We start from the raw sequence: 12,985 nt of genomic DNA, 5'->3' as shown, positions 1-12,985 counted from the left end.
ATCAATTTGGATTCACAATTTTTATTTCTGATATAAAGCAAAGTCAATAATGTGTAAATTTAACAAGGTTGGGACAAATTTGTGTATATTAAAACTCTACAATTTTGTGAAAAATTCTAATGTCATTACATTTTTTTCCAAATTTTCAAATGTCCAGAAAGAGGGTAAATGCATTATTTTCACTTTCCTTTTTTTTTTTAATTAAAAACTATTGACTTCTTTCTGCTCTCAATTTTTAAAAAGTTGAGCATAAGGTAATTTTTATTACTTCAGATTTATTTTTCAAAATTTTTATTTTATTAAATATTAATAACATAACCTTTTTATTTTATTAAGTGTAATAGCTATTGTTTACCAATTGTCTTGTGTTGCTTGTTTACATTGGTTTGCATTTGCTTGTCATTGTATTGTGTTGCTATTTTTCAATGTGTTCTCATGAATTTTTTAGACTTAGTTTTCTAGCACTCCTACGCCCTTGTACTTAGTTGCGCGCTGGTCAATTACACATAGCACATTCACTAAGGAGAATATCATTGTGTGAGGATCCCATCCAACACAACACCCACTACCGTTGTACCATAATCTTTCACATGAATATTGATCATCAACGAAGCATACTTTAGTAAGGGTGCGTTTGGAAACTCAGAAAATGACTTCCGAAAAATGTTTTTCGAGTTTTCAGTGTTTGGCAAGAGGAGGAAAAATAAGGTAAATAGAAAATGATGCATTAGTCAATGGAAAATGATGCATTAGTCAAAGGAAAATATGTATGTTTTGGGGAAAAATGACTTCTCCTTTTTTGCGGGCAAAGGATGCACATGCAAAATTTTTCGAGCCTAATTTTTTGCAGGCTTTTGCGAGTCGGCCCACCAAACCCGCAAGCTAGGGTTCATGCAACCAAAGCCTGCTCCATGCGGGTTGGCGGGCCCCACGGGTCAGTCCTCGGTCTTTTTTTTTTTTTTTTGAATTCAAAGTTCAAAAAAATAAACAAAGTCTACAAATAATATTAATTTTTTCGTATTTAAAAATTAAAAAAAAAAATTACATATTTTAAAATGTTATATATATATATATATATATATATATATATATATATATATATATATATATATATATATATATATATATATATATATCAAAAAAGTGCTATTCACAAAAGGATTTTATCAAAAGTATCAAACAATTAAAATTTTGAAATATTCAATTCTTTTCATTTTCCTACTCATTTTCTGGAAAATGAACCAAACACACAAAGCTAAGACAGTTTTCCGTTGTGTAGCCAAACACTAGAAGAAAAATGTTTTCTGGAAAATGACTCGAAAACATTTTCCAGAAGTCATTTTCCTACTTTCCAAACGGAGCCTAAGTTGCATTAGAAGTTAGAAAAAGGCAAGGTGAAGCTTCAAGGAGTACGAGATTATTTTTAGTTAAACTATAATAACTCACTATTGTCTTTCAAAAAAAAATAATAATAACTCACTATTGAGGAGTTTGAGTTGGATGAGGGTCTAAGGAGATCTATAGTAGATTACTATAAGGCCTAATGGCCCATGGTGCAGTCGTTATATCGTAGATCGCGGTACATAAAATGACGTTGTTTCTTTAAGTAAAGAACGGCCCGTCGTTACCGTTAACGGAGTCCGCATGTTTGGTGTATTAAACACCAACTGACACTATAGTACATCTAAATCGACACTGCCTCACGTATTATTTTTATATTATCAAATGAAACTGCAAATATCAAAATGATACTGTAGTTGTAGTGAAATGAAACTGCAGTGTATATAAAATGAAACTGAATAACATTTCACATATTTGAGTCTATATTGTACAATGAAGCTGTAATTATATCAAAATGATCATGTAATTGTGTTTTAATAAAACTATAGTGTATATAAAATAAAATTAAATAACATTTTCACATATTTGAGTCTATAAATATCGAATAAAACTGTAGTTATATCGAAATGAAACTGTAGTTGTGTTGAACTGAAAGTGCAGTGTATACAAAATGAAATTAAATAACAGAGTTACTTTTTGCGGAATGGTGTGGAACGACGGAAAACCAATGCTGTTTCTTTTCATTTAACAAAACGACGTCGTTTTGATGTGCGGTGCATAATCGATTATGCATCGCGGTGCACGATATAATTTGCGCCCATGGTGAGACCTCCCAAAGTCGTTGAAGTTGGAAGCTCGTCAACAGTTGTAGTACCAGTTGACTAGGTGAAGGGGGAAATACATGAAGTTTCAATTATCCCAAGTACCTCTCAAGTTGTGACAAAGAAGGAAAGGACTCGAAAAATAAGTGAGAGTGAAAGAAGCCAACATTGCACTACCCATAGTTGAGGAACAAGTTATACCCTCCATTACTGTGGAACCACAAATTAAAGGTTCAATAGTCCTAGTTACTGAAGATGATGAAGAACTCAGAAATGACATTTGGTAGTATTTAATCAAATCTTTTCAATCAAGGTTTTTTTTTTTTTTTTTTTTTTTTTTTTTTTTTTTTTTTTTTAACTTTTAAATGTCTAATTCACCCCTCTAGATTTTTTCATAACTTTTAAGTCCATCAATATTTTTTTTAATTAATAACATTCAATTCTAAAATAACTAATATATAGGGTGAAATGTGATATTTGAAGCAAATTTACTATTTCAAAATTAGTTAAATTAGACCCAAGAAATTGGTCTACATATATATATTGATAGTACTAATTGCCACGTAATGCGGTAATTAAAATAAGCACGAGACCAATTAAAGCAAATAAACAACTCTTATTGATCACAGTGAAGGCTCTAAGTACAATCTAACTGGTTGATCTGAGTACCGACTGACTGCGGTCGGGATCCTCTAACAACAACCTATCGATCGTCCAAAAGTCCCTCACACTGTCGCTACCGCGGGTAATTATAGCCGCGGAGCCGGAGACACAGATCTGGCCGTCCGGCATGCTTCCCACGTAGCAACCACGTGTCGCCTCCCCGAGTGCCCTGCCTGTCAGCGTGTAGAGTCGCCACGTGTCTTTCACCGGCTCTTACGCTAAAGGGCTACCACTCGGCGGTCGGCAACGCCAATCGGGCAATGCTCGGTCGGGAACCGACCGGGTTCTTCACAAGCAGCCCGACCTGTAACCTGCAAAGACAAGAAGAAAAGGACGAAGGCATTGCGGTCGGGATAACAGTATGTCGGTCGGGGTATTCCCTACCACCCACACACACACACACACACACACACACATACACACACACACACACACACACACACACACACACACACACACACACATATATATATATATATATATTACTAAAACTAAAAATTGTTGTTTCACGTCGGCTCAGATGATCTAGGTCAATCAACCATCCATGGCATTAATTGTTAGTATCAGAAAATAAAATTGTGCATTTGCTATTAATTATAACTTGTAGCGGTAAGCGGTGAATAAGTCATACTTGAGTCCAACATCTCTAATCGAAAACATGGCTCTAACGGCTGAAAAGCGTGACACTTGTGTATTTACTGCTAGTTAATGGTGTTTGACTTAATCGTAACTGTTTAATTATTTGACAATTGTCAACTTAAGCTCCATGTGATGAACAGTAAAATTCGCAGGCCATGAGGTGCACGGGGGCTCTAGAAAATTATTAATGTCAATTGAAAATAAATGCTTTCGTTTGAGTTTTACATTTTTTAGAGTCTCGATCACGTTTCTATTATATATTATCTATAGACGTCAATCATTGAGATAGTTCACTATTTTGTCAATACTAGTGAACATTTTGATGGTTGTCCGTAAAGTAATCTTTTTACTTTTTTAGAATCAACCTTCACTAGTACAAAACGGAAGATATATAAAAGTGACTATTCACATCTTTTTTCAAAAAAATGGTAGTGTATGGTTAAAAAATTTTGCAATGGCGAACTTGTAAATAATTTCATAAAAAAATGTGACCCTTTTTAAACAAAAAGGATGTGTTTTCTTTAAAAAAATGTATCCACTTTTCACAATCCTTTCAGAGTTGCGGAAACGCAGTCTAAATAAAATAAAATAAAAAATCTTTCTGTGACCCTTTTTTGGAAAAAAAAAAAAAATCGACGCACAAATAACAGATCTAATGGATAATTTCATCACATTTTAACAACGACCCTCTCTTATATTCTCATTCCCTCTCCATCTCTTCCACCCATTCACAACGCCACCGTCCCACGTCAACGAAGCCACAGCTGAAACCCCAGCTCCGGTTTCACTCCTCTCCAACGAAGTCACAACCACACTGAGCCACCACCACCCTCGCTCCCTTAGCCACTACTGCCCTCGGCCATTGCCATGCTCACCGTTGTCCTCTTATCGATCTCCTATAGGTATAGAACTTTAATGATGTAAAAATAATTTTGTCTCATAAAAAATTAATAGCACTCTCTCTGTCCCATTTTATCTGTCATACTTAATATTCATTAGTGAAACTAACTCTTTCTTCTTTGTTTATTTTCTTTATTATTTTTTTTTTACTTATTTTTAATATAGTACTTTTAGTGTAGTTTCTAAATATATAAATTTTGTATACTAATACTAAAATAACTTCAATCAAGCCTCTTTATCTGAATTAGACACATAAAATGAGACGAGGGAATACAATATTTTGTAAAGTAATGTATAATTTTATCATTATAAAAATACTGACATAAAATATTAATACGATAATGACTTAAATCATCAATAATAACACAAAAAATATATAATTAAAATATCGAGTCTTGTTCTAAATAATCAAAATAAAATTAATTAAACGGAAAAAAAAAACTTAACCAAGATTTTTTTTTTTAAATGCAATTAAGAAAATGACTTTTCAAGATTTTTTATGTGTAATTACTTACAAGGGAAGATATAATACTTTTGATGAAAAAAGTAATACTTTTACATCAAAATGTAAAAGTATTACATTTTACTTCAAAAGTATTATATTCTCTCTTATAAGTGACAAACATTTTATTCCTAATTAGTATTACATTTGAAATATTACATTTGTATATTGACATGACCCGATCCAACCTATCTCACGGGTAAGGATTCGTGAGACGGTGTCACACAAATATAACTCAAAATACTACAATCAAAATAATATGAATCATTCATTTTCAACAAAACAATCCGATCAACATTTTTTAATTTTTGTTATAAGCATAACTTTGTTAACTCTTATTAGACACCATTACAAAAATAAACATATAAATATAACTTTCCACTATACTTTTTAATAATGAAACTGTAAATAAATATATAAGAAAACATTACACTTTTTTTTAAAAAAGTGTCACGATTTATTAAAAAGAATGGGATTACTTTCCGCGAATATGTTGACTTTTCACTACACTTACTAACCAGAAGTGTTGCGAAAAGCCAACCATACAAAATATAAATTTTAAATATTATACGTTATGAAAATAGATATTTGATCAAATATATAAAAATTCAAATATATTATTATATTGTCCATTTTAACATTTATTTATTTATTTTTATTTTTTAATTTAAATTTAAATTCATAATAGCAAAAATTTATCCATACATCATACTAGTTAAAATTAAAATAATAATAATAATATACTCGTATTACTATACGCGACAACGGTAACCTGGGCGCGTCGCGAAAAGTAACAATAAATTTTTTAAAAATCAGATCGCGAAGATCTCAGTCTCATTCCATAGCTTCTCTCCGCTCCTCTCTTCTTTTCCGCCTCGTGAATCAGAGATCTCAGACGGATGTCCTCTCCTCTCTTCACCGCTGGTTTATTAGCTTCTGTAAGATCCGGCCATCAGATCTATGCTCAGATGGAAGAGAGGTATAATACTGGGTTTATTAACTTCTGTAAATCCAATATATTATATCTTTTCATCAGATCTACGCTCAGATGGAGACACTCTCCCGTTCTTCTTTATCGCCTTCGGCGATTTCCGGCGGCGGAGCTCTCTCCGTCGCCGACCTACTCGGTGGTCCGTCTTGCCAGTTTTTATCTACATATTTTTTAATTTATTTTTTTTCTTCCGCACACATTTTTATTGTTGTAATGTTTTGAGGGCCGGCCGGTTTCAGGCACCGGTGGACTGGCCAATATGAAGCACAGAGTAAGAAAGGAAGACAAGGTTAGTTCTTCATCATCTTTCTGTTTTTATTTTATTTTTAAGAATTTCGATCTTTTCCTGGAAGAAATTAGTTGAAGTATAGATGAAAAAAATCACTAACGTTTTTATTTAATTTTAATTTATTTTTTTCCTGGTTTCTTGGTTTTCTGCAATGGTGACTGTACCGGATGGTGAATTGGTGATGGAATGAAGTTGAATTGGTTTTCTGAAATGGTTTCTTGGTTTTCTTGGGTAAGTTTTCTGTCATTTTCAATTTTCTTTTGCAATGTTTTATTAAATTTTTTTCTTAAACAAATAATTCCAAAAGCAAAAAATCTTTTTTATTTTTGAAATTGTGGTAAAATTACACACTGGGTATATAAAACCGAGTTGGAATAATTCAATAATGAATCCCATCTCATCTGGATTTACAGTATTTTGGGAAAAAAATTGCTTTACTGGGTGTGTTCTTTCTTGTCTTCCCAGGAAGATGGGAGAATGAATGTAAATCAACTGAGGTGTATTTGTGCATGAACTTAGTTTTAAAATCCAAGGGAGAATCTAGATGAATCTTAATCACATACTTAGGTATGGCCATCCTGTCATGTAACCAAAGAAATATATATCTGTAAAATTGTAAATGTTTTGTGTGACTATAGGTCTCACATGATTCATTTTTGACAGGTATCTTGTGGTTGGAAACACCCGGCAGCAATTTCTGGTAATGCTATTATTTTATTTATCTTTAGAGTATCAAATATTTTTCAACCTTGCTTACCGTACTCTCGGTGAGACTATTGCTGCAGCTACTAAATCTGCTCAGGCAAGTAGTGTTGCTATTGCGCTTGCTTCGGCTGAAGTCCTCTCGGTGGAATCAAAGCTCAGTGCTGCCTCTGCAATGGCAACCGGTACCTGTTTTCCCAAGTAGCTTAAACTTTATTGTCATATATATCATTCTGAATTGAGACATCAAACTAGGTACAATATCTTGAATTGTCATAGGAATTGTGTCGGGGACTTTTGAAGATAACAGGATTAAGTCAGAGCCAAAGACTCTCACTCTCAAGTCAGAGCCAAAGACTCTCAAACTTTATTGTCATATATATCATTCTGAATTGAGACATCAAACTAGGTACAATATCTTGAATTGTCATAGGAATTGTGTCGGGGACTTTTGAAGATAACAGGATTAAGTCAGAGCCAAAGACTCTCACTCTCAAGTCTGTTGAGATCCTTGGCCTTGGAATTGGACCTGAGATTGAAAAGAAACTGAAATATGCAGAAGTTGTTAGCTCTGGTGTGATATTTGGGAAAGAGCTTGTAAATGCACCTGCCAATGTACTAACCCCTGGTTAGTAGTTTCAGGACCATAACTTTATATATTGCTCATCTTTTCTTGGTTTTCTGATCTTTTAGTTTTAGTTTTCGTTTTCTAGTGAATTTTTCTCATCTGTATATGTGGATTCTTAATTTCTTATGCTGTAGGGGTACTTACCGAAGAGGCCAAAAAGATTGCTTATTTGTACAGTGATAGTCTTACTGCAACAATCTTGGATGTTGAGCAGTGCAAAGAATTGAAAATGCGATGTTTCTTAGGTGTTGCTGCAGCTTCTGCAAATCCTCCTCATTTCATTCATTTGTGCTATAAGCCTTTGAGTGGATCGGTCAAAACCAAGCTAGCTTTACTTGGAAAGGGAATTACTTTTGACAGGTAATCGATGATTTAAGTGCTTTGGTTTTGCCTCACTAACAATGCAATCCAAAAAGAAGAGGTAACTTTGCACTTAAAGCTTGTGAAGAATGATGGATCTTAAATCTTAGTAAAGTAACTACATTTCTGTTTCTTGCTATGTTATTAGTTCTTGAATAAATTCCTTTGATGGAGCAAATTCCTCGATCGAGATCAATGAAGAAAGACATGGCAGGTGCTGCAGTAGTCTTTGGTGCAGCAAAAGCTATCAGCCAAATAAAACCTGTTGGAGTGGAAGTCTTATTGTGTGTGGATATCTTTGTTTTGATTCACTAAAATTGCACATATGGATTGCCTCTGCCTCATATCCTGAAACTATTGTGATATGGCAGGTACATTTCATTGTTTCAGCGTGCCAAAATATGATTAGCGGGACAGGCATGAGGCCTGGAGACATTGTCACAGCTCCAAATGGGAAGAGAATTGAGGTAACTTATGCAGCACTGTTGTTGTCTATCTTGATCTGATTATATCGTCGTGTTGGGTGTTATCGATCCATTCTTTTGATAGGTTACAGACACTGATGCTGAAGGGGGGCTTGTACTTGCAGATGCTTTAGTATATGCCTGCAAACTGGGAGTAGAAAAGGTATCTATCTGCAACCATTATTCATACCATACATGTATATTTCTATATCTTTCTAGTGCTGAGATAATGCTCTTAAATCCACCATTATATTCTCTATATGTATATGGCAGATTGCAGCATAACTGTTAATAACACCTTTAAGTACCATGCAGATAGTTGATATGGCTACTCTTGGGCAATCTGTTGCTGGTATGCCTTTGTAGATTATGTATTTATGGAGTTATTGAATCCTTAACAGAAACATATATGATAATGGGGGAAAAAATAACAGGGGTTTTCACGCCTAGCGAAGATCTGGTGAAGGAGGTGCTTGAAGAAGCAAATGTGGGTGGTGAGAAGCTTTGGAGGATGCCCTTGGAAGACTCCTAAAGTAAGGGTAATATATTTTTTATTTATATTATGGTTAGGTTGTGTATTAATTATGGTTGAGAATTTATTTGTGAAGTATTTAATATAGTTGATAAAGTTGGACTGGTACTGTGCGTCTGCGTAATGAAAATCTTCGGTCAATGCCAACTATCAAGTACCTGCATTTACATGAGTGTGATAGTTTTTCTGTAAGTGTTTCAAATCTTTTTTTACTGGGTTTTTATCGAGTTATCTGTAACTGAAAGTGTGTTAGTTGAATATTCTGCATGCCTCCTTCCTCTGTCATTCCTCTTCATAGTCATCCTGGGATGACAGTGTTAAGCATAGGATTAGATAGAGGGCCTTCAATTCTGATCCATCTCAAGTTGTGTCGTTTGAAGTGAATATTTTGCATTCGAAAGTTTTGAGTTGAACTACAACACTATACTAATTGGTTCATGTTTGATCACCCCCAGACTCTGGAATTTTTTAGTTTCTGGTTTCATTGGCCATTATTTACTTTTCATTGAATATTTGGATCTCTAATTTGTTAATTTATTTCTTATTTCTGCTGGTACTTTTTTTAGGCTGTTGTCTTATGCCAATGCAAAATGTTTCTAGTATTGCAGTTTATTTGGTTCTTAAGGAGGACAGAAGGAGTTGAAGCAGCTCGCAAGTACTTTCTTGATGCACGCAAATCTCGAAATTGTACTTATCATTTTGTGTAGCTCAGGCAATCATGGAATTCTGTCTTAACAAGGATGCTAAGTTTTAAATGAGGTTTGGAACTTTTTTTGGTTGTTTTTATGTTTTGGAAGTGTCTCAAAACCAGCCAGTAAATTCATGTTTGACATTGCTGCAGCTTACTTAAAATTAATTTAGATTAAAGTTTTGTGATAAAACCTCTAATATTACACTTTCATCTCCGATCTTTTCTTTTTGGTGTATTTTATAATTTTATAATTCGTGTATTTTATAATTTTTGTGTATTCATGTAGGTGGCACGTAATGTGTTTGAAGCAGGGTTGAAAAACTTTATGCATGAACCTGAATACATTCTTGAGTGAGTTATATAAGCATCAAATCTGTTGCCTTGTTCAAGTTAGTAGTCCATTTTTCAGCAATTGTTCCTTTTAATTATTTTTGATTTTTTTATTCTTATTCTCTTATTTATTTATTTATTTATTTCTTGATGTATTTATTTATTTGTTATTTTTTACTTAAACAAAGTGCAAGGCTAAGTGAGAGGTTCAAGAGACCGGTGATTCTTTAGATGCAAATAATACTCTGATGAAATTCCTAGAACTGAGGATAATGCCTCGAGCCAGGTTCACAAAGAGGTAATTTTTTTCATTCTAATTAAAGTATTTAAGCAAGGATTTTGGACTTGTGCTGCTGTCTATTAGCATTTCTACCCATACTATTATTAAAATAAGTTTTATGATTTTCTTTTAAAATAATTGTTTAGAATGAATAATTAAAATTTATATTAAACTTAAATGTTTATTAATTGGACTATATGCCATGTTGAATGCCCCCATAAATGGAGCGTTATGCTGTGCATCCGTGTGCACCATGCATGGTGCACACGGATGCAAAAACGACGTCGTTTTGACGTCGACTTAAAAAAAAAATCCATAACTTCATAACTATACATCCAAAATTGCATAACTACACATCCATAACTTCATAACTATACATCCAGAATTGCATAACTATACAAAAGCTATCTGCCAAATAAAACCTGTTGGAGTGGAAGTAAGTCTTATTGTGAAACTATTGTGATATGGCAGGTACATTTCATTGTTCCAGTGTGCGAAAAATATGATTAGCGGGACAGGCATGAGGCCTGGAGACATTGTCACAGCTCCAAATGGGAAGAGAATTGAGGTAACTTATGCAGCACTGTTGTTTTGTATCTTGATCTGATTATATCGTCGTGTTGGGTGTTATCGATCCATTCTTTTGTTAGGTTACAGACACTAATGCTGAAGGGGGGCTTGTACTTGCAGATGCTTTAGTATATGCCTGCAAACTGGGAGTAGAAAAGATATCTATCTGCAACCATTAGTCATACCATACATCATATATTTCAGAACTCATGATTTCTATATCTTTCTAGTGCTGAGATAATGCTCTTAAATCCACCATTATATTCTCTATATGTATATGGCAGATTGCAGCATAACTGTTAATAACGTGTTTAAGTGTTTAACCATGCAGATAGTTGATCTGGCTACACTCACTGGTGCCTCTATTTACTGCTCTTGGGCAATCTGTTGCTGGTATGCCTTTGTAGATTATGTATTTATGGAGTTATTGAATCCTTAACAGAAACATATATGATAATGGGGTAAAAAATAACAGGGGTTTTCACACCTAGCAAAGATCTGGTGAAGCAGATGTGGGTGGTGAGAAGTAAAGACTCCTATAGTCTTCGTAAATTAAATTCTTATAGTGAAATTTTCTAAGTTATTTGTTTTCTTTACCGCACACTTCTTAGCTTACTTCTTCTAGGTTCTTCTTCGTTGACTACACACTGTTTCTAGTATTGCAGTTTATTTGGTTCTTAAGGAGGACAGAAGGAATTGAAGCAGCTCGCAAGTACTTTCTTGATGCACGCAAATCTCCAAATTGTACTTATCATTTTGTGTAGCTCAGGCAATCATGGAATTCTGTCTTAACAAGGATGCGAAGTTTTAAATGAGGTCTGGAACTTTTTTTGGTTGTTTTTATGTTTTGGGAGTGTCTCAAAACCAGTAAATTCATGTTTGACATTGCTGCAGCTTACTTAAAATTAATTTAGATTAAAGTTTTGTGATAAAACCTCTAATATTACCCTTTCATCTCCTATCTTTTCTTTTTGGTGTATTTTATAATTTTATAATTCGTGTATTTTATAATTTTTGTGTATTCATGTAGGTGGCACGTAATGTGTTTGAAGCAGGGTTGAAAAACTTTAAGCATGAATCTGAATATATTCTTGAGTGAGTTTCCTTCCCTTTTGGGCATCAAAATTCTGTATATAAGCATTAATTTGTTGCCTTGTTCAAGTTAGTAGTCCATTTTTCAGCAATTGTACGTTCCTTTTAATTATTTTTGATTTTTGATTTTTTTTTATTCTTATTCTCTTATTTATTTATTTATTTCTTGATGTATTTATTTATTTGTTATTTTTTACTTAAACAAAGTGCAAGGCTAAGGGAGAGGTTCAAGAGACCGGTGATTCTTTAGATGCAAATAATACTCTGATGAAATTCCTAGAACGGAGGATAATGCCTCGAGCCAGGTTCACAAAGAGGTAATTTTTTTCTTTCTAATTAAAGTATTTTTAGCAAGGATTTTGGACTTGTGATGCTGTGTCTATTAGCATTTTCTACCCATACTATTATTAAAATAACTTTTATGATCGATTTTCTTTTAAAATAATTGTTTAGAATGAATAATTAAAATTTATATTAAACTTAAATGTTTATTAATTGAACTATATGCCATGTTGCATGCCCCCCTAAATTAGTGTTGGATTAAGTTTATTGTTTTGTATTAGTTTTGGACAATTCTATTAATTTTGTGTTGAATGGTTTGAATTATATAAATGTTGTTTGGCAATTGAATTTTCTGTGGCTTTGACAATTTAGTCTCGGTTGCAGACCTAATTCAAATCCTTGGTGAAAATGACCTCCTCGGTGAGGACATTACTGGTAGTGTGACAATTCCCAGTCTTATTATTCTTGCCTCCTAAGCCATGTTTTTTGGTCCCATCGTGCCGATAGTGTGACCATTACCTTAAACCCAACACTAAACTGTAAACCCGAACCAACCATGTATGTGTGTTGAGTGATGCCTTGTAAGATGAGAGTTTGAGTTTGGCCGAGGCTTTGGAAATTTTGAAGTAGCTTTGGTTATGTATTGTCAATTTTAAAGGATTGTATAGCATGAAGTCTAAGGGTTGTAAGGCCATGTGTTGACCCTAAACCCTGAACCTTAAACCCTAACCCCTAAACTATATAGTGGTTGTCGCTGGTTCTATGTCATTTATGATTTCATTGATTTCACTTTTTTTTCAGTTTTGAGCCTAAGTGTTAGGCCTTAGTATATGTAGCTTATGCTAGTTTGCCTATATGGTTAGGCTTTAGTTTTTTTTAGCTTTTTTTGATGTAATTATTTTCTTTTC

At 33.6% G+C, this 12,985-nt stretch overlaps 1 pseudogene; it reads left to right on the top strand.

Moving 5' to 3' along the window:
* The first annotated feature begins 5,956 nt into the window (after window positions 1-5,956).
* On the top strand, window positions 5,957-12,187 carry LOC109192514 (annotated as a pseudogene).
* The last annotated feature ends 798 nt before the right edge of the window (window positions 12,188-12,985 follow it).

Source organism: Ipomoea nil, unplaced genomic scaffold (assembly GCF_001879475.1).
Source record: "Ipomoea nil cultivar Tokyo-kokei standard unplaced genomic scaffold, Asagao_1.1 scaffold0211, whole genome shotgun sequence".
NCBI classification, from domain to species: Eukaryota; Viridiplantae; Streptophyta; class Magnoliopsida; order Solanales; family Convolvulaceae; genus Ipomoea; species Ipomoea nil.
This window is presented reverse-complemented; position numbering and strand designations above follow the sequence as displayed.